The sequence below is a fragment of the Psammomys obesus genome, unplaced genomic scaffold (genome assembly GCF_907164565.1).
Source record: "Psammomys obesus unplaced genomic scaffold, mPsaObe1.curated_primary_1811, whole genome shotgun sequence".
Lineage (NCBI taxonomy): Eukaryota > Metazoa > Chordata > Mammalia > Rodentia > Muridae > Psammomys > Psammomys obesus.
This window is the reverse complement of record NW_026585644.1, coordinates 14974443-14998010: the sequence shown is the minus strand read 5'-3', so window position 1 is coordinate 14998010 and position 23568 is coordinate 14974443.

Below are 23568 nucleotides of genomic sequence, written 5' to 3'. Positions count from 1 at the left end.
TCTATCTATCTATCTATCTATCTATCTATCTATCTATCTATCTATCTTTATTATCTATTATTTATCAATCATCTATCTATCAATGCATCATTTACACAATATTTATCTATCATCTGTCCATCCATCACCTATCTTATCTTCCTATCTATACACACACTTATCATTTTACAGGTCAGCCCACCTGTCTGCCTATCTAGACATATATTTGATTGACAATATCATAATCCTTTAGCTTCTTTTAGCAAAGAGCAAAAATACTACTCATGCAGTAATATAATTATCACATTCAGGAAATTTAGCTCTGATATAACATTGTTCCATACACAATCTATGTTCTAATGTTGCCCATTGACTGTTAATAATGTTAAATTAGATTGCCCTCTTTGTCTGCCTCAGGACCCAACTAAGGATTACGTATTTTACTGAACTGCTGTGTGACCTTGGACTTTAATCCATCTATTCTGGAAGTGGACATTTTTCCTCATCATGTTTAGTTTTTAAGAGTCTGAGTGACCTTTGTTGATCCCTCAGTTTGTATCTCTTTCTATGCTCACTCACTATTTGATTCACTTGACACAGGAAGTTGAGCAGGTATAAACATTCCTCCTGCTGTAGGATGCTGCCTTGTCCTGTTGCTGGGATGTTCATTCAGCTCAATCATTTGGCTCAGAGAGGTTTGCTGAATTTTTCTGTGGAAAGGCAACTTTTACCCTTAAAAGAAATGATGGCTCTGTGGTGTGATTCCCAAGAGTCTTTGAACATCATGTCCCTGAGCTTTTCTGCCTGGTGGTTTTAGTGCCCATCACAAAGTCTCAGCTGTCCTGTGCTCAGTGAGACAGTGATTTTCATTTCAATCATTCTGTCCTCACTTGACAGCATTCCTCTGTCTTGATGACTGACCTTTCCCACTCTCAGGTAATTATGATCCCAGAATAGATTAATAGATTCTTCTTTTTAATTTAAAGATTCACCCTCTATCCTTTGTTATGCATTTTGATGTTCAAATTGCTTCAATTTCTTCAACAAGACCCTGTGCAATGGCTTCAGTCCCCACGTATTCAAATTGGTTTCTGACAAGTAATCACTGATTTTCAACAAGGCCTTTTTCTGTGTGATGTGGGTGTGGCCCTGCTTGCTACATGGCCTGGCTTGGTACCCAGTGCCTCTGGTGTCTATAAGCTCTTTTGAGTTTCTGCATCAGGTCATACTGTGTGTTCTAATGATAGCTAATTTCATTCTTCTCCATCATCTGTTTGTTTCTCTTGCTAACGAGCTGTCCATAACCTTCTGTATAAAGTACCCCATATGAGTTAAGAAATATGATTGCCTACCCCCCAATGGTGAAGTTTCCACAGATAAGTTTGTTCTGCATTATTGATTGGTATACTTTCTCCCATTAAGAGAGACCTCCCCTAATTATTTTTTAAATAATTATTTTTTAGAAGTTCTAATGGGTTTTGAAGCTTACCAAATCTGTCTTGCATTTGAAATAATTGCAAATCCTTTCAGATATGATAATTTGGTAACTTACAATAATGTTTTGAAAGTGAGAACCATATTTACACTTAGGGGCATGAGCCTTATTTGATATCTTTCTGTAACTTCTGCATTTAGTTTGACATTTTTAGCCTTTTTGACTTTACACATGCCTAGCCTTTCTTAGATTCTTTTTCTGGTTCTCTGAAATAATTTAATTTTAGCAGTTTGTGCATTCTGTTCTTAAGCTTGTGGAAAAGCATGCCTCCCATGATCTGTCTTGCAGCTGCCAGGCAAAGGGGGGGGGGGAGTTTAAAATACATTCTTTTCTTAGCTGAGGCGCATTAGCTGTCAAGCATCGAGGGTTTGCAGTAGATTGGCAACCTAACTGTCCACAAGGATCCTAATTCCAAGCCACACAGAGCCACATAGGCAGAAGATAAGCCACGGGATGATGGCCTGGCCCCATAGTGTCACCTGGCCTACATGGCATCCAGAAGCTGGCCTGATAGCACTCTTTTAGACAGGTGCCGCCCTCTGGCTCCAGTGTCCTGTCACACACAGATCTACCACAGGCTGAGAGCTCCTGTCTCCATCTCTATGGATGGAGGCGTGCTCAGAGAACCTTTGTGAGGCAGAAGAGATGTTTCTGTAGAGGGCTTGCAGGCTAGCAGCTGACACTTTCTTGTATACCAACCAGAGGAACGCAGCTCATGCTCCTCCCGGAGAGCAGTTTCAGGGTGTGGGATGGTAACTTCAAATCTTGCCAGCAGCGTCTGCATGTCTCTACACCAGGCTATGTTATATGTATATTAAAAAAGGGCCATGTGGTGACTCCTCTGGTCACATGTGCTTCCCAGCCATAGACGTGTCATGCATGGGTGCCTGTGTGTGTTTTCACCTCTATGAGAAAGTTTGCATATTTGTGAATCTTTTCATCTATGCCCATACCAACCTGTGAAAATATAAGCATGTCTGCACACTGGTATGCATTGTGTGTGCATGTGTAAAGGCAGGCATGTGTGCAAATGTGAACCTGGGTACTTGGGTGTGTGGGACTCCTCTGTGTACATGTCTGTGTACATGTGTGAGTGTATGTGAATGCAGTGTTAGGGAGTGTGCATATGTGTGTAGTGGTAAGGAAGGAGTGTGCCTGTAAGTGTGTAACTAGCCTGGCAGTCATATATTCAAAAGAGATACTTGTGTCCCTCAATCTGGCTTTCAGACTATTGAAACAATGAACCCAAGAAATGGGAATTTCCATAGGAATCTCGTGCTGGAAGCCTGGCGCTAACCAGAGGGGGAACCTGTCTCTTGGAGAAGATTTCACACAATTCTGACAACTTGTCAGACCATCTTGCAGGATGAGACTGAAGCCCAGACATTGAAGGGTCAGTGATGGGTGGGACCACACCTTGACTGGTACTATTTAAATGGTCATATTCTTTTTTTTCCCATTAATTAATTTATTTACTTTATACCCCAGTAGAAACTTCCCTTTCTTCTTTCCTCCCATTTCCTCCATCTCCCTTCCCCTCCTCCTAGCCCCTTCTCATCTCCCTCCTCTCCTGCTATGCCCCCTTCCCTTTTTCTCAGAGAAGGGGAGACCTCCCATGGATATTAACCAGCCTTAGCATGTCAGGTAGGACTGGACATATCTTCTTCTGCTGAAGCTAGAAAAGGCTGTCCAGTTAGGGGAAATGGAGCTTCTGCTCCTGCTGTTAGAGGTCCCACATAAGGACCAAGCTGTAAATCTGTTACGTCTGTGGCAGGTGCCTAGAACCATCCCATGGATGCTCTCTGGTTGGTGGTTCAGTCTCTGTGAGCCCCTATGGGTCCAGGTTAGTTGCTTTTGTAGGTTTTCTTGTGGTGTCCTTGACCTCTCTGGCTCTTTAAACCCTTCTTCTCCCTCTTTCAGAACATTCCCCAAGCTCTGCCTAATGTTTGGCTGTGGGTCTCTTGCCTCTGTTTTCATCATCTGCTTGGTGAAGCCGCTCAGATGACTGTTAATGCTAGCTTGCAATGTTATGTCCGCTTGTTATGTTAGTCTTCAAGAATAGCATAATATTATTGTGTCAATGGTGGGCTCTCTCTCATGGCATGCAATTTAAGTTGAGCTAGATATTGGTTGGCTGGTTGAAGACTTTGTGTGTGTGTGGGGGGGGGTTGGTGGTCCCATCCCTATACTGGAAGTACTGCCTGGCTACAGGAGGTGGCCACTTCAGGCTCCATACCCTCTGCTGCTACCAGGAGTCTTCCTAGACTCCCAGGAACCTCCCCTGTCCCAGAGATGCCCCTTCCCCACCTCATACCAATTTTCATTCTCTCTCCCAGCCCTCCTTTGCCTCTCCCTAATACCTGATCCTCACCCCCATTCCCCTCCCCACCCCTCTTTCCATCTGCTTTAGATCTCTGTTTTAGTTCCTCTTCTGAGTAAGAGTTAAGGATTCTCCCTTGGGCCCTCCTTGTTACTTAGCTTCTTTGGGTCTGTGGATTATAGGATGGCTATTCTGTAGTTTATGACTAATATCCACTTATAAGTTAATATATACCATGTGTGTATTTCTGGGTCTGTGTTCTCTCATTCAGGATGATCTTTTGTAGTTCCATCCATTTGCCTGCAAATTTCATGATGTCCTTGTTTTAAATAGCTGATTAGTATTCTATTGTGAAAATATACCATATTTTCTTTATCTGTCCTTCAGTTGAGGGACATCTAGGCTGTTGCCAGTTTCTGGCTATTACAAAAAAAAGGTTGTATGAATAGAGTTGAGCAAGCATCCTTGTGGTATGGTGGAACAACTTTTGGATGTATGCCCAGGAGTGTTATAGCTGGGCCTTGAGGCAGAATTTTTATATTCTTTTTGTGTGTTTGTTTGTTTTGGTTTTTTTGTGACAGTTTTGTGTGTGTGTATGTGTGTGTGTGTGTGTGTGTGTGTGTGTGTGTGTGTGTGTATGTAGCCTTGGCTGTCCTAGACTCAATTTGTAGACCAGGCTGGCCTCAAACTCACAGTGATCCACCTGCTTCTGCCTCCTGAGTACTGGGATTAAAGGTGTGCACCGCCTTTGGCTTCTTGAAGATGAAAGGACAAATATTGCTTTTGGGGTACGGAATGTGACCCAAAGTTCAGTAACAAGTACAGTAGTGGGAGAAGGGTGGGTGGGGGAGAGAGTATGGGAGGTAGAAAGAAAGAATGCATATGCAGTTCTGGGGCTGCAACAAGCCAGCCTCATTCTCCCAGCCCCACTTGCTCTCCAGCTCTGCCATGGTCCCAGAGTGAACCCCAACCCCTAGCCTTTCCTCTTGTGCTCTGATTGAAAATGACTTTTTTTTTCCTCTGTAGCCACTGTTTTCTTCATCTAGCTGGGAGTTGGAATTTTCTTCCTTATTGCAAGCTGCTGATGAAATGCCTGACTCTCTTTGCTGCCTTGCAACCCAGATGCAAGCACTCCTTCCTCTCCAAGCTTTGGCCCATTTGCTGTGAATTATGCATGTACACTGCAAAGGACCCCCTTAGGATAAGGGTCGTGACTTATTTATTTTCTATTTCCACCAGTATTTCTTCTCATTCTGCTACCTGACAGTGTCTGGCATGAAGAGGCCGCTCAACAATTCTTCATTAGAGTTTCATGTTAACTGTTTCTCCTTATTTGCATGCTTAGTGAAACTGTTCAATTCAGGGATAAATGATGCAATCGTGTGGTGAGAAACTGGTCCTTTCTTCCTTCTGCCCTAGGCTAAAATCATCCGGCTTCTTTCATCACCTGTCTTGTAGTTTCTTCTCCTTGATGTGTTTTTCCATCCCCCTCCACCTTCACTACTCCCACGGGGACCCTGTGCCCTCTGACACCTCCTTAAGAGCTCTGCCAGGGTGTTTTCCCAGGCCCCTGGTGCAGAGGTGATTGTAGCTGAAGTCTGGTATATATCACGCCTTCTTGTGAATTAGAGCGAGGGGGTCTAGAGAAGTGAATCCTGAACCTGCCATGCCTTGAGTTTCCCTAGGGACTCTGGAAGTTTTCAAAACAAAGTTAATTGCAATTCATGGTAATCGCACACATAGTTAATGCTATGCCATGCTTCAAGTCTGAGATGAATGTTAGAAAATGGAAGTGTCATAATTCCCAGAAGACTGGGGTGTGGGGTGAATGAGAAAATGAAAAAAGAAACAAAGTCTCTTGGGATATGAGAGCTTTGTGCCCATGAAAGTCAAATGCACCCACCTGCATAGATGAAGACTTGGAGTGCAGCCTGCCCTGCTTCCCTGCAGCTGCCAAGGCCCCAGGGCAGTGGGGACAGTGGGAGTTCTCTAAGCTCGGCTCCCTCAGCTCTCAGCTGCTTCTGATTCCAAAACTCCCAGCACCCACTGTAGATGGCTGCATTTGATCGAATTTACCTCTTGTTAATGTTTTAACATGCCAGGTTCCTGGAAATATTGGTGACATGGTTCCCTTGTCTGGTGTGAGTGGTATATATTCCGTACCTCTCTTCAGCTAGAAATTACTGTGTGCGCTGGTGTACCTGAAGGCAGCTCCAGCCTCAGGACTCACATTTGGTCCCTTCCTGCCTCTGCTACCTGATTCTTCCTGACACAGTGTTCTAGTGCTTGCCCGACCCCATGTCATGAAGCTTTTCTGATTCATCCATATGCTGCACCTTCTCTGTGTCCTCCCGTGGTGATTCCGGTGCAAGCTTTGCACCAGTTGTTAGAATCATCATCTTAACACTTATGAGTTCCTTCATGGTAAAACCAATCTCTGCTAGTGTTTGAATTCAGACACTGTGGGCAGGGGACAGCACTTAGTCTCGATCAGCAGGGCACCGGGGATAAGCTGTTTAGGGAGAGGGCCAGGCCACGGCCCTGTTCCGCACTGGTCACAGCATTTAGAGCTGGGACAGAACGTTGGCAGACACATGTGTAGAGCAAGCAGGAGGATTGCACTGCCATCCTGGTCACGTTGTACGCTGTATGGAGCACGGTGTTGTCAGAGATCATTGCCGCAATCACTGCAGCTGTCAGCGATGAAGTGCGTGTGCCATCCATGAACGGCAGGGAGACAGGGGTTCTCAACCAAAAGAGATTTCTATTTCAGCTCCTTGGTGAGAACTTGATGGCCTACGGTCTCTGGAAAGACTAATCGGCAGACTGTCTGTGCATAGCACTGCAGGGCGGGGCAGAGAAGTCACTTAGCCCCAAGACCCCAAGATCCCATTTTCTGATAAGGGAATTAAAGCGCAGAAATAAGATGCAGAGCACCGACTCTGAGCTCCTGGGCAAGTATGTTTCTCAGGACATTGTCTAAGAGGAAAACCCATCTACTTCTGTCCTAACCTGGGATCCCAGTGCTGCCGGTTTTACAGCTAGACCGCTATGGTGGGCTTCAGTTACAGTGATTTGCAGAGCTCTTGCTGCGTCAGGCTGTTCTCTTGTGTTTGGTTTGTAGAAGGTTTGAGATTCAAGTATACGCCTCACGTAAAACTCAGCAGAGCCTCACACCTTGCTCCTTCATGTCTGTCCCACCGCAGAACTTGTCCAGTGCACGCATGGCATGCCTGTGTGAACTCTGCTTAATCTCATCAGTGTAGAGCCTTAGATTCAAAGTGACTTGTCTTGCAGTGTGAGCTGAAACAGCCATGCCTTTGGCAGACCTCTCTTCGCTTTCTGGGCAAAGCTGCATTTAAATATTTCATCCCATCCTGCCAGGCTCTGAGAGGAGCCAGAGGTCATTGCTGGGTTAGCTGCTAAGAGGCATAAATCAAGCTGCCCTCTTTTCCTCCCTCGGGGAAAGAGACTCAGTAAGAAATGTTCTGTAGTTGAAGGTCCTCGGGGGAAAGGCTTGGATTGAAGTGGTCAAGGGGCCTTCAGTCTCCTCTTTCTGAGTACTTACTACCATTCACCATGATCACGCACACACAGGAAAGCCAAGTACCTGCCCCTCTCTCTACTCTAGCTAATCTATTCCTGACCCCAGTCAGAATCCAGGTACTTCTGCTCTTAGGGACACAATCCACTTCGGTAATGACACGTCTAACTAAGTCTCTGATATATTTAGTGTCCTGCAAGGCCAGCAGCAGTAGGTTCAGATGCTGGGCTCTGGCATCTCCTTCTGGGAAGGTTTCAGAGAGGAGCTAGACATAATAAAAAAAAATCCTATCTTTAACTATTAAGGTAACATGGCATAGATACATAATGAGATTTTATTCAGCTGTTAGGAAAAACGAAATGGCTCTAGTAAGAAAATGGATTGTATGTGCTCATGTGTACATGTGTTTATGTGTGTGCAAATAGATGTATGTTCATGTACATGTGCATGAGTGTGTACACATGTGTATGTATGTATTCCTAAGTGTGTGCATGTATGTGTGTAAACATATACGGTTGTGTGCCTGTGTCCTTGTGTGAATGCATAGGAGTGCAAGTGTGTGTCTGTGTGATGAAACTAGAAGAGTCTCCATGACAAGGGAAGAAGAAATCTTAGTGGAGGGGAGAGAAGCTGTCAGTGGAAGCTGAGAAGAGCACTCTCTGCTGACAGTCATCCAAAGTGAGGCAACTTAAGAAGCCCTCACTATACAACACACACACACACACACACACACACACACACACACACACACACACCTGTGCACATATGCACACAAGCATGCATACGTGTGCACACACATACGCATGCAGGCACATACCCATGCACACACACAGGCATGCACACATGTACATACACATACATTCACACACACATACACACACACACACACACACACACACACACTCTTACTGAAGGACATACTTTCACAGGAAGGGAAGTAAACCTGGATGGGACAAATTGTCAAAAAGAAACAAGGATGGATATTTGTAAAAAGTAAATCATGTTGATATAAAAAATATTTCTAAATAATGTTAAAACCTGATAGATTAAAAGTTCTGGACAATAACAATGTAGATTTGGCCAAGGGAGCTGTCAGAAGAACAGGGCTCAGGCTTTTACTTAGAAGGGAGTATTATGGAAATTGTCTGGCTATGTACTTTGTTAACAAACTACAAAAGGTGTGAGAAAAAACATTATCACTAAAAGAATTGAATGGAAAATAGGAATCTTAAGTACATAGCAGAGAGGGATTGAAAAGACAACAGTTAACAAGAGGCAGGAAAGGAAAAATAAAATAGAATTGCTAAATAGAGAAAAAGTGTCAAAATACATATAAGTAAACACAACAAATGAACACCGATTAATCTACTTCTTGAAAGACACAAAAGTGTGTACTGAGAAAATGCTGTGTGCAATTTTTGAGACACACTCAGAACATACTCACATTAACGGTTGAAGATAAAATTATGGAAGAGTGTGTTCCAGGAAGGCATTAATTAAAATTAATGTAGCTGTTTTAACTGATGTGAAGGAGACTTCTATGGATAAACATATCTTAATGAGAAATATTATGGATAAGAGGGGACTGTGCTGGCTAGTTTTATGTCAATTTGACACAGGCTAGAGTCATCAGCAAGGAGGGAGCCTCAACTGAGAAAATGTCTCCATAAAATCAGGCTGTAGGACTTGTTTTTTGTTTGTTTGTTTGTTGTTTTTATAAGGTTTTTCTGTGTAGCCTTGGCTGGCCTGGACTCACTTTGTAGGTATAGACTGGCTGCACTCGAACTCACAATGATCTTCCTGCCTCTGCCTCCCTGAGTGCTGGAATTTCAGGTGGGGCATCTTCTTAGTTAGTGATTAATAGCGAAAGGCCCAGCCCATTGTGGGTAGGGCCATCCCTGGGCTCTTGGTCCTGGGTTCTATAAGAAAGCAGGTTGAGCAAGCCATGGGAACCAAGCCAGTAAGCAGCACCCCTCCATGGCCTCTGCATCAGCTCCTGCCTCCAGGTTCCTGCCCTGTTTTGAGTTCCTGTCCTGACTTCCTTTGATGATGAACAGTGATGTGGACATGTAAGCCAAGTAAATCTTTCCTCCCTATGTTTGTTGTTGTTGTTGTTGTTGTTGTCGTCATTGTTATAGTATTTTATCACAGCAATAGTGATCCAAACAAACACAGGAAAAATGAAATAAACAATCTCTCAGTAACTTAGTACAATGACTGCCTCACATCCATTTTTGTCCTCTTGTAAAATCTGTGACAAAGCTGAAAAGAATTACAAGCAGAAATTAAAGGATCAATAGTCATAGTGGGAGTTGCTACTGAGTTTTCTCAGAGGCTGATGGATGAGGTTGACAAATTGTGGTAAAGTCAGAGATGATGTGAATAAAACAATCAACCTTGATCACACCCCAAAACATGATAGAAACAGCTAGAAAATGAACATACTCATTCATGATAAGTTCAAAATATTATTTATTAACAGGTCAAAATGAATTCACAGAAAGATATTTATAAAGAAAATACCTTAGAAGGTGGGATTTTGGAAGTGGGGACTCTTGGGCCTCCTTTTTCCTCTTGTCAGTGTGGCTCCGTTGAATAAATCTCATTTTTTTTTCTACTATGGAAGAAAAAAAAAGAAACAACTTTGCTGCACTAGCTCAATAAAATTATGTTTGCAAAAGTATATTTGCCATTCCAAATCACACCTCTGAAAATCAGAATCGCATTTATCTCAGAATGGTGACACTCACAATATTATGTCACTGGTCAGATGAAGGTCATATGAAGCATCAGTAGTTGTAAGTGATCACTTTTTGTTGGTAAATTTAGTTGTTTTCACTTTTCAGTGTGTTTTGATTTGGTTATTGCCTTTCCAGGATTCATGGTTGATATCTGGTATAAATACAGCCTCACACATGTGCATCTAACTATATTCGTACCTCACAGCACAAAACTACAATTTTTTTTTTTTTTTGGTGTGGTGACAAAGACCGCAAACTATTTATATTTTAAATAGAAATAAAAAAGGCAAACACATTTCGTAGTTAAGAACAACCCATGCATAATAGTAGCTAAGGACAGCTCGGCATCTAAAACAGCATGTTAAAACGTGAGCACCTGGCCCAGGGAGGTGGTTCAGCTGGTCAGGTGCTTCTTTCTCAGCCACAGGATCTGAGTTCAGCCCCTAGAACCCATGTTAGAGGAAGGGCCTGGTTGGCCATTACCTCAATCTCTGCTCCATCTCTACCCCTACACTTCTTGTAGGTAAGGCAAATTTTGGGTAGAAGGCTTTACGGGTGGGTTGGTGTCCCCCTACCTTCCCTGGAAGTCCTACTTGACTACAGGCTCCTTAAGTGCCCCTGCCCCAGGAGTCTCAGCTAGGGTGACCCCAAAAGACTCTGTGGAGCCTCCCCTGTCCCAAAGATGCCCCCATCGCCAATTTCCAAGGAATGCCAACCCACCCTGGCACTTCAAGTTGAAGCAGGACTAAACATATCCACTTCTACTGAGGCCTGATAAAGCAGCCTAGCTAAGGGAAAAAGCTACAAAGGCCGGCAACAGAGTCAGCGACAGCCCCTGCTCCCATTGTTAGGAGACCCACGTGGTGACCATGCTGAACATCTGCTGCCTATGTGGAGCGGTCTAGGTCCAACACGTGCATGCTCTTTGGTTGGTGGTTCAGCCTCTGCGACGGATCCCCATGAGCCCAGGTTAGCTTACTCTGAGGTTTGTGTGTGTGTGTGTGTGTGCGTGCGTGTGTGTCGTCCTTGACCCATCCGGCCCCCTCTATCCTTCTTCCAGCTCTTCCACAAGACTCCCTGAGTTTGGCCTCTTGTTTGGCTGAGGGTCTCTGCATCTGTTTCCATCAGCTGCTGGGTGAAGCCTCTCAGAAGACAGTTATGTTAGGCTCTGGCTGCGGGTATAGCAGAGTGTCATTAACAGTGTCAGGGGTTGGCTCTCTTCCGTGGGTGGGTCTCCAGCTGGGGTAGTCTGAAGACGTAGGGAGGATGCTTAGGTCTCATTCAGAAAAGGAAATAAAATAGACATCTGAAGTAGATGGAGGAAGGGAACCGTGTGGGAGAAGGGGTAGGAGGGGAACGGGGGTGGGGATCAATGTGGGATATCAGTGGGGGAGGACTGGGAAATTTAAAAAACAACAATAATTCAATCAGCTCTTATATTTGAAAACTTAGAAAGCAAATGAATGAATAATTTCAAATAAAGTGTAAGGCAAACAAAATACATACAACACTAAAGTTAATAAAGTACAAAGTAAAAGGTTAACAGAGAGTGTTTAAAATTAGTTCTTCCAAAAATTTAAACAAAACCATTGATTCCAGTACGAAAGAGAAAACACACACCAACACAGAAGTACGCAAGTCACTCCTGCAGGAAACTGCAAACTGATGGATATCAAAGGGAACTGAAGGACCACAGGCTTCCTTGGTTGGCGTGGTGCCCACGTGCCCTGATGTCAAGCACCATGGGCTGGCTAAACAGTGCCCATTTCCTCAGGGGACAAGGGCTTATCAACCACACGGATTGTGGACGGAGCTGGATTTGATCTGCCGGTCTGGCCAAGGCAAGCGCATGCGCAGATTGTTGCGGTGGCCCTCCCTGCGCATGTGTGGACCGCCGAGGTGGCTCTTGGGTGGTTTTGTTGGAACAGTTGTGCATAGACTCTGGGAGTAGTTTTCAGATGCAGCGGTTGTGATTCTAGGGCGTTGTCCTGCTTCATCACCAGATTTGTGAATTAATCTAATTTAAGATTCCCTATTTGTGCCGGTCCTACTCAGAATCAGTCAGCTAGGTGAGCACACTAAGGGGTCAAGGAGGAGACGTGAGAGGGAGAGAAAAAGCCAGAAACAGAAGCCGACATATCTCCACGCATCCTGGCAGGCCTCTGATCCATCCCGGTGAATGCCTGTCCCGAGAGGGAGCTAGCACATGAATATTTTAAGAATTTCAGTCTACTATTGATTTGTGGCCTGTCAGTATTCAACTGGTTAATTAAATTTGATGCAAAAACAAAGAATTGGGAGCAAAGCTAGAGTCTTTGGATAGGCAGCTAGCGTGGACATGGGCAGTACTTGAGAAAGAGCCATATCATCTATGGGCAGAGAGAAGGGAGGGAAGGAGGAAGGAAAGAGAAACCAGAAATGTCTGTCTTAGTTGTATGTGAAGTCAAGATCACTTACATGATCCTGAAGGAAAAAAAAAATTGGTCTGGAGGAATGAATGAATGATATCTGTGGAAAAATCCGAATTAAGGAAGAGCTGGCTACATGCAAACAAGAGGTTAATAATAATTTATGACTGCTTTCCAGATAGTTATTTATTTTAATTTTTTTCAAAAATGTTCTCTTCTTTTTTGCATGTTCATTTTTCATGGAGCTCCCCTTGCTGAACTCCCTGCCAAAACTCTAGGCTGGAATCCCTGCAAGAATGTTGTTCTAAGCCTCTGGTCTCTGTTGAGTCAAAACTCCAAAGGAAACACCCACCTTCCGTCAGCAGGCAGTGCATTCTTTCCCTCCTCTCTGATCTATACTGTTTATCCCTCAGTTTCTTTGTAGACTATTTTAAGTTTAAAAACATCAATAGCAACACAAATTCAATTTGGTTGAAAGTTGCAGTATTCTGTAGCATACCTCTTCCCTCCCCTCTAATCAGGGCTAGCTTTCATGACATCAATCCTCAGAGCCATGTACTCATTTCACCTTGAGCCCTGTCTCCTTCCAAAGGGGAAATGTTCCTTCTGAAGCAACAGCATGATATCCCTCTGTAAGGAAACAAAAGTGTGTATTTGTAAATATCAGCCTGGTGTACAGACAGAGGCCTGACATAGAAACTTGGCCTCCAAACAACTGGGGAGTGGAGACTGTGGGCTCTTCTCCCTACATAGGTGAAAACGTTCTCAGTTGGGAAGATGTTCTCAATTGGGAAGATGCCCCCATATGACACATTCCTTATGTGTGGATGGGGCTGTGAGGATGGACAGTTACTTCCTGGATAGATCATGTCACATGATGACAATGTGAATATTTCTGTGACTGAATAGTGTTGCAGGGCAACCTTGTGAACTTGGAAGGAAGCACATGCTTGCATCGTTGCTCCTTAGCCTCCAGCCAGCCACAGAGTCATCATCTGCAGAAGCTGAGGGACCCCAATTGCTAGCCAGGAAAGTGATGACCGACCTTATCATTCAGCCATGAGTGGTCAATCTATCAGAATCGAGAAGAGGCTGGAGGTAGAACTTTCCTAGCTGAGGGTCCAGATGAGGACCTGTTTGATGGGTGCCTTGATTTCAGCCTTCTGGGGGTCCTGAGTGGAGCACCCCACTCCAGTGACTAGTTTCAAGTAACAGCTACACCAGGAGAGTAAATATATGCTAGTTTAAGCTGCTGAGCTTGCGGTATTTGTCACACGGCACAAGCAAACGAACAGCCAACTTTTAAGAATTAAGGATGTGACAGCTTTTTTCTCTCTCTTTTTCTCTCTTTCTTTCTTTCTTTCTTTCTTTCTCTCTCTCTCTCTTTCTTTCTTTTTGCTTTAACTCTGTCTTGACTGTGGTGTACTGTCAATCCTACGTGTCAGATGTGTTATGTTCAGACAACAGCGAATTAAAAAAAAAAACCAATAAAAAATTAATTGTACTTGTCCTGAACATTCACAGATGTTTGGGGTCAGTACACTAACAATACAGCAAGCTGTTGGTGTAACATTCACATTGTATTAGGCATTTTAGGTAATTGCAGGTTAATGGCAAATATTGTGCCATCTTATAGGCAACTTGAGAGCCTCGGGTTTGGATATTACAATGGATTCTAGGAGCCCTACTCTAAGGACACAGAGCAGTTTGTGAAGATCTGCTGTTCAGCTGATACCTTTTCAATGTCTTATCATTGTCTAGTCATTATTGAAGCTTCTTTTCCTGTTACTATAACCAAACACTAACAAAAGCAGCTTCATGGAGAATGGGTTTGATCTGCTTCATCATGGGCGAGGGGGGAAGTCAAAGCAGCAGGAGTTTGACACAGTTGGTCACATCACATCCTCAGTCATGAATCAGGGAAGGATAGATACTTCCGCTCAGTTCCCTTACAGTTACACTGTCCAGGACCCCAGGCAGGGAATGATGCCGCCTGCAGTGGGCAGGTGTTTCCAGTCTAATTATTGCAGTCAAGGTAATCCCCCACAAGTATGCCCAGAAGCCCAGGGGATTCTGTATTCTATCAAGTGGATGATTGTGTCTAACCACCATAGACATGCTCTGCAGTCACTGGGAGAAGCCTTGTGCTCTGTACATTTAGGCCACCTGCCCTTCTGACATTTTTAACACGTACAGGAACCGTGAGAAAGGCCCTTGAGTGAGCTAGGGCCTGGCATGGTGTAGGGGTTTGTTATATACTTTGATTAACTTCTGGACCTAAATGATCCCTTCCACCTATAGAAGCAGGTGTGCCTTCCCAGCCTGTCTACAGCAGAGGAAAGTGACTCCATTTAGAAAGGTACTGACCAGTGCCATTTGCACACTTATCCAGAAGGATGGGTGTCCTATCCTGACACAATGAGAGTGTCTTAGAGACCCAACAAAGTGTCAGGAGAACAAAATAGAAGGCATGGAGACAACTCTGGCTGCTGCCATGACGGGAGATACCTCTGAGACTACACAGCTTTCTGCTGGAAGGAGGAGGCCGCTGGTTTACACCCAGTGGGTAGAGAGTAATGGGTACTATCCATCAAAGGGAAAATGGGGCACTGTGGTTATTAATTCTGTCAATGTGACAGGGTCCAGACATACCTAGGAGGCAAACCTCTGGGCCTGTCTGTGAGGGAGTTTCTAGATTGTTTTAACTCAGGAGGGAAGACCCATCTTGAACAGGGGCAGCACTGTTCCATGGGCTCAGGTTTGGGGCTGACCAAAAGGGGAAAGTCAGCTGAGAAGCAGTGTTCATGTCTCTGTTGCCCACGAGCAGATGCCATGAGGTCATCTGCCTTGTGCTCCTGCCACCAGGCCTTCCCTGCCACAATGGACTGTGCCCTCAAACTGTGATCCAGAAGTTGCTGTCATGTATTTTGTGAGAGCAACAAGAAAATTAACAAATTCAGCCTTCATCTTTGCATTTGTTTTATTCAACGGTTAGTAGTTTTGTTCTCTCTGTCAAGGTCAGACGTGGCTGTGGTTTTGAAGAAGAGACAGAATGCCTGGAGTAGAGGGAAAGATGAAATGTCACCATTTTTACAACAGAACAAACACTTTTGAGAGGCAGAAAACCATGGACCTAATCACTCAGCTATGACGTTGTAGCATCCTAAAGGGAATGACTGTTGACAAGCCAGGTGTGTGGATGAGTGTGTGGGCTGTGAGGCTGGACCTGACCTAGGTGTGTGGATGAGACTGTAGGTTTTGAGGCTGGACCCAGCCCAGGCTTTGGAGCATCTCTGGAAGAGTCCTGTCTATCATCCCCACAAATTTCTGGCTGACAAAGTCAGGTGCCTTGCTCTAGCCTTTCTCCCAGGTGGCCTTTGTCTCTGTTGGTTCCTGTGTTCAAAGTAGGATGTATCAAACTCATGTTAAGTTTTCTAGGTACTGCCTTTTATTGCAAATGTGCTTTAGAAAATTACACTCATTTCTAACTGTCTATTTCAGATTTGTGTCCTTGACTGCAGTCTGCAGATATGTGTACACAAATAATGTGTGTGCTGGTGTCTTTGGGCAGAGACTGCTTTCTTCTCTGCTGGTGAGACCTGGCATAGCACAGAGGGGAAGTGGTCTTCAGCTGCGGTGTTTCTTATGGTCATGTGGGCTAGCATATGTCATCCTCATTCCCAAACATCTCTGATTTCTCCGTAAAGTTGGATACCTCCCCCGCCCCCCACTGTGTGAAATATGTACATGTGGGCACTGATGGCCCTGTCTACCTGTGAGTGTGACCTTAGGTGTCTTCCCTGCTCACTCTCCACTGCATATATTGAGGCACAGTATCTTTCCGAACTTGGTGCTCATCAGTTTGGTGGCCAGTCTGCACAGCACCTTACCCGGGGCATTTCCTGTGTCTGCCTCCTGAGCGTTGGGAGTACAGGTGGCTGGCAAGTTTGCCTGGCTTTTTAGTGTGTCCTGACACAATTAAAATAAAAATACTAATTTTGGTTTATTCTGTTTTATTTTCTTGGTAAATATGCTTGTACTGGGGTAGGGTAGAAAACAATTTTTAGCTAATTGTTGTAGGTAGGAGTATTTTTATTTGTGTATACAATTTCACATTTTCTTGTTTGCTTTTTGTTTGTTTTGTTTTTCGAGCCAGGGTTTCTCTGCGTAGCCTTAGCTGTCTTGGATTGGCTTTGTAGACCAGGCTGCTCTTGAACTCATAGAGATGTGCCTGCCTCTGCCTCCCTGCGTGCTGGGATTGCAGGCATGCACTACCACGCCTGGCTCAATTTCACATTTTCTTTGTTGTGAAAGCTTTTTATACAACGAAAGCTTTAGTTTCGGTTTCTAGTGGACTGTTTCCAGCTTCTGGCTATTACAAATAAAGCTGCTACAAACATGGTTGAGCAAATGTCCTCATTGTGTACTTGAGCCCCTTTTGGATATATGCCTAGGAGTGGTATGGCTGGATCTTGAGGAAGTGCTATTCCTAGTTGTCCGAGAAAGCGCCAGATTGATTTCCAGAGTGGTTGTACAAGTTTACATTCCCACCAGCAATGGAGGAGGGTTCCCCTTTCTCCACAACCTCTCCAGCATGTGTTGTCACTTGAGTTTTTGATCTTGGCCATTCTGATGGGTGTAAGGTGAAATCTCAGGGTCGTTTTGATTTGCATTTCCCTAATGGCTAATGACGTTGAGCATTTCTTTAAGTATTTCTCTGCCATTCGATATTCCTCTACAGAGAATTCTCTGTTTAGCTCTGTTCCCCATTTTTCAACTGGATTACTTGGTTTGCTGCTTTTCAGCTTCTTTAGTTCTTTATATATACTGGATATTAATCCTCTAACAGATAGAGGGTTGGTGAAGATTCTTTCCCAATCTGTAGGCATTTGTTTTGTTTTGATGATGGTGTTCTTTGCTTTACAGAAGTTTTTGAGCTTCACAAGGTCCCATTTATTGATTGTTGCTCTTAGAGCCTGTGCTGTTGGTGTTCTGTTCAGGAAGTTTTCTCATGTGCCAACGAGTTCAAGGCTCTTTCCCACTTTTTTTTTTCTAACCGATTTAATGTGTCTGGCTTTATGTTGAGGTCTTTGATCCACTTGGACTTTAGTTTTGTGCAAGGTGATAAGTATGGATCTATTTTCATTTTTCTACATGTAGACATCTAGTTGGACCAGCACCATTTGTTGAAGATGCTGTCTTTTCTCCATTGTATGGTTTTGGCATCTTTGTCAAAGATCAGGTATCCGTAAGTGTGTGGGTTTATCTCTGGGTCCTCTGTTCGGTTCCATTTTTCCACCATTCTGTTTCTTTGCCAGTACCATGCAGTTTTTATTACTGTTGCTCTATAGTACAGCTTAAGATCAGGGATGGAGATACCTCCAGAAGATCTTTTATTGTAGAGGATTGTTTTAGCAATTCTGGGTTTCTTGTTATTCCATATGAAGTTGAGAATTTTTCTTTCCAGGTCTGTAAAGAATTGTGTTGGTAATTTGATGGGAATTGCATTGAATCTGTAGATTGCTTTTGGTAAGATGGCCATTTTTACTATGTTAATCCTGCCAAGCCAGGAGCATGGGAGATATTTCCATCTAGTGGAACAGTGTCCATGCCCATAATTGGAGCTCTCATGTCCCTCTAACTTTACAAATCCTTGTTCTTTGAAGAGGACACTGACTCAGAGACATTTAGGAAAGATAGCAAGACAGCTTAAGTCAGTGAGTTGTGACTAATGCAGATGACCTGAGCCTGGCCAGCTGCCTGCCGTTCCCCTCAGAGCCCCGCCATGCTGCCTGGCTGACTGTGACTGGCCATGCGGAGCCTGGATGTCTGTCTGTTAAAGCTGGTCTCTGGTTGCCTTTTCATTTGTGGGGGAAAAAATGTGTGAGAATGTTCTTGGCTGGTGCTGGCATTCTCAAACTTCCTTCTCAATATGTAGAAGGAAGCGTTCATTTGAGAAATCCTCCAGGAACTGAGGTCCTTTGTGGCTCTTGTCTTCAAGCCCACAGTTTACATTTTGACAGAAAATGGCTTGTTAGTCCCCAGAGAATGACCAGCTTCCCAACACAGTCGCTCAAGTGGACCAGAACTCTGTGAATGTCCGAAAGACTCTGGCTGCCATTAATTGCCTGCTGTGGCTTTTGTTAGGCCACATGTCCCTATGAAGGATGTAGGTCTCTGCTGGTCCTTAGCTCCAGCCTATACTTGCTGCTCTCATCAAATTACAAATGATGCCTACAGAAAAGACGACTAATTTGGCAATGTGAGACGAAAAAGGAGGTAGTTCTGGAAATCTGATAGATATTTAACTATGTATGTGTAACATTTTGAATCCTTGGCTATTGGAGAAACATAGAGAGCCTGAGAAAGGGGAATGCAGAGGAAACGGAGCACATCTGAGTGGCTGGGAAGGAAATGGCCACAGGGAGTCACTCAAGGTGGGCGAGCAAATACCAGGTAAGCAGTGGGAGAGACTCAGCTGTCCTGACTGTGACTGTGTGTGGTCTCATGAAAGCTGCAGACAAACTGTGAAGTGACCCAGGGAACAAATTGGGTGCAGTGGCAGGAAACATGATTGGGTTAGGTGGTTAGTCTGAAGAATGTTGTCAGCGCCTATGTTGTGGCTTTGTAAGGCATTCTCCAGCCTCATACCTTGAGTCCAGCTGAGTGAACTTGGGTGTGTCTGTCTCAGGAAGCTGTATTCAAGTGGGAGGTTTGAGATCCAAGCACAGCCCAGTCACAAACCTCAGATGTGCTCTTCATGTCTTTTGAGTGTGGTTTCCTTCAACATGAGCAAGAGAATGGCCCATGCCTTGCAGGATTGCTGAGAAAAATTGAAGAAGTAGATATGAAATAACTTTGTAAACAGGGAGGCAGTGTATAGATAAGTAAATGCAAGTGTGCCACACCTCACCCTGATGATAGTTCTGGCCTGAAATGGCTACAAAGGCTTTTCAAACACACACCATTTTAAAATTCAACATTTTGTTAAAGTAGTTTGCACATAGGTTAGAAAACAAAATACAGCTTGAGTAGATATCTTATCCGAAATGCTCAAACCAGAAGAGTTTGGGATTTTAAAACAGTTATGAAGTATTTGCATATGAAGAATGACTTATCTTGGGGACGGGGCTTCCCTGCTCTCTATACTGTATCTCCATCCTTGTTTTGTCTTTCCTCCCACATTGGAAACCTGGCGTGCCAAGCCTCTGTCTACCCACCCGTCCGTCCGTCCACCCATCCATCCACTCAGGCTTGCATTCATGTGCCCACCCACCTCCTTTTGTTCCTCCCTCCCTCCTTTATCCATCACACCATGATTAATGATTTATGAGGGCGTGGCTAGACCATGGGATGCCCAGATCATCTGGTTTGCATTATTCTTGGTCCGGATGGTGATGTGTTTCTGAATGAGGTTTGCACTTAGATCTATCTATAACTAACAAGAGTTGCTCACCTCCCTCATGCAGCAAGTGCTCTTCAACCCCTCAAAGGATAGAATAAAAAGGTGGAGGGAGGAAGGATTCCCTGGCCCGACTGCTGGAGTGAGGCATTGATCTTCATCTGTTCTTGCAAGGTCTGGTCAGCAGGCTTTCAGACCCGTCTATGCCGTTGGCCCTCCTTGAACTAAGCCTCTGACTTTCCTACATGTTACACCAGATATATAATTACTAATCATGATTTTGATGATTGATTCAATCTATCCAACTACTTACCTACTCATATACTTCTGTGTGTGCCCAGGTGTCACCCTGCATGAGGTTCACTCTGTTTTGACAGTCTGTGAGCTAGTAACCTCATTAAGTGCTTTCCTCTGAGGTGGTTCATTGCTGTCCTCTAAGCTGGTTCATTTTCTCCAGCAGGTAACTATGACATCTTTCTGGGTATCCATGAAGGAGTACTCTCTCTCTCTCTCTCTCTCTCTGTGTGTGTGTGTGTGTGTGTGTGTGTGCATTGCTTCACTCTGCAAGCCATCAGTTTTTCTATGTCCATCTCCTGTGAACTTTGCCTGTCAAATGCCATGCTCTTACAGAGAATGAGGACAGGGGTCAGTGCCAAAGAGAGGCTTGGGTTTTCAGCTATGTCCCTGATGACCACATAGTTCAATGCATGTTTATCCCATCTCTATATCCTTCCCATGCATCTCTTGGGGAGACCTGTCTCTCTCTCTCACTGCAAGTGTTTCACTCTGTAACTGTCTCCTTTCTGCTAAGTTGTTCTCTAGGCTGCAGCCCATCAAATGCTGGCTCAAAGTGCTTTTCTACTGATATCCTTCCCTCATATTTGGCTTTGTGGATTTATTCCTTTGAAATTTTAGAGATGAGGTCATGGGAGAGAAGTTATACATGTATGTTATCTGCTCTTTACATATATCAGGAGTCCACATTTTATTTCTACAGGAAGACTTCTGAGTGAGTGGGTTTCCTTTGAAAGAGGAGATGAAACCCTGAGACAGAGCATCTTCAGGTGTGAGATTTGGTTTTTCCCACAGTAGAGCCAAGGTGATTCTTAACCAGATGTCGTTGCATTAGACATTGTTGAACAGCCTATAGGTTCAACAAGGACAACCAGATTCAAGCAGGCAACAGAGTCCATGTCAGAGATAGCCCAAGTTCCTCTTACCAGGGAACCAACATGAAGGCTGAGCTGCCTATTGGCTACATTTTTGTGCAGGGGACCTAGGTTCCGTCCAGCATATGCTATCCCTTGAGTTTTTTTTTTTTTTTATCTTTGCCATTCTGATGGGTGTGAAATGGAATCTCGGTTATTTTGATTTGCATTTCCCTGATGACTAAGGATGTTGAGCATTTCTTTAAGTGTTTCTCAGCCATTTGAGATTCCTCTGTTGAGAATTCTCTGTTTAGCTCTGTACTCCATTTTTAACTGGATTTTTTTTTTTTGGTATTTAATTTCTTGAGTTCTTTATATATTTTGGATATTAGCCCTTTGTCAGATGTAGGGTTTGTAAAGATATTTTCCATATCCATAGGCTTTCATTTTGTTCTACTGATAGTGCCCTTTTCCTTACAGAAGCTTTTCAGTTTCATGAGGTCCCATTTATTAATTGCTATATGTAGTGCCTGAGCTGTTGGTGTTCTATTCAGGAAGTTGTATTTTGTACCAATGCTTTCAAGGCTATTCCCAACTTTCTCTTCTATTAGATTTAGTGTTTTTGAGTTATTTTGAGGTCTTTGATCCACTTGGACTTGAGTTTTGTACAGAGTGATAAATATGGATCTATTTGCATTTTTTCTACAGGCAGGCATCCAGTTAGAGCAGCACCATTTGTTGGAGATGCTTTCTTTTTTTCATTGCATGATTTTGGCTCCTTTGTCAAAAACCAAGTGTTCACAGGTGTGTGGGTTTATTTCTGGGTCTTTGATTTAATTCCATTGATCCACCAGTCTATTTCTATGCCAGTACCATGCAGTTTTTGTTATTATTGCTCTGCAGTACAACTTAAAATCAGGGATAGAGATACCTCCAAAAGATCTTTTATTGTATAGGATTGTTTTAGCTATTCTGAGTTTTCTGTTTTTCCATATAAAGTTTAGGATTGTTCTTTCAAGGTCTGTAAAGAATTGTGTTAGTATTTTGATGGAAATTGCATTGAATCTGTAGATTGCTTTTGTCAGGATTACTATGTTAATTCTACAGATCCATGAGCATGGGAGATCTTTCCATCTTCTGATATTTTCTTCAATTTTATTCTTCAGAGACTTGAAGTTCTAATTATATAAGTCTGTGACTTGCTTGTTTAGAGTTACACCAAGATACTTTATATATTTGTGGCTATATTTCTTTTTCAGCTTGTTTATTGTTTTTATAAAGGAGGGCTTCTGAGTTTTGTTTTGTTTTGTTTTTTTAGTTAATTTTGTATCCAGCTGCTTTGCTGAAGGTGTTTATTAACTGTAGGAGTTCTTGGGTAGAATTTTTGGGGTCACTTCTGTATATTATCATATCATCTGTTAATAGGGATGCTTTAAATTCTTTCTTTCCAGTTTATGTTCTCTCGATTCCTTTAGTTGTCTTATTGCTCTGGCTAGGACTTCAAGTACTATATTGAAGAGATATAGAGATAGTGGGTAGCCTTGTCTTGTCCCTGATTTCAGTGGGATTGCTGTAAGTTCTTTTCATTTAATTTGATATTGACTATGGGCTTGGTGTATATTGCCTTTATTCTGTTTAGATACGTGCTGTGTATTTCTTGTCTTTCCAAGACTTTTAAAACGAAGGGGTGCTGAATTTTGTCAAGTGCCATTTCAGCACCTCACAAGATGGTCATAGTTTTGTTTTTTTTCAATATTCAACCTTCTTATTGAGACACCTGGATTATGAGGTTAGATCAAGTTTGTGAGAGAGGTGTGAAGGCTTGAGAAATGGTCTCTGATTGTTAAGAAATTCTAGAATCCATAGAAATATGGCAAATCCTGTAAGGTAGTCAGGCTGTTGAGTAGTCAGTTGAATGGGGACAAATGTTTTTTCAAAAATGTTTCAAAGAGCATATGTATTAATAAATATCCTGAAACAAAGGGTCCCATAGTCAAATGTGACAAAGTTCCCTTCCTATGTGTTAGTGAGAGCCAGTATCTGAGAAGTAGACAGGTGACCCACTTAGCTCATGTCACCCAGAACTTTTGAAGCTGATTTGATTATTAGTCTTTCTTTGAAAAATATGTAGGAACAGCTGGAGGACACAGGGGAAGAGTACAAGGTAGATGAATGGAAGAACAGGTGACAAGGTTTGTTCTTCCTTCATACTCCTCACAGTGATAGCTGGTTCCTGGAGGAGGGGTTGGGCTCCTGGCCTCGCATGAGTGACCCTGAGGCTAGAAAGGATGAGTGGAGCTCCTGGGCTATGCTGCTTGTCTCTGTGTGTCCGGCCTCTCTTCCCTCCAGCTTTCTTCTCATATCCTTTTTAAAGATTTGTATTTTATGTGAGTGTTTTGCTAGTATATAAGTATGCACTGAGTATATGTGTTTGTTGCCCATAGAGGCCAGAAGAGGGTGTTGCATTCATTGGAACTGGAGTTATAGATGGTTATAAGCGGCCACATGGGTGCTGGGAATTGAGCCCATGT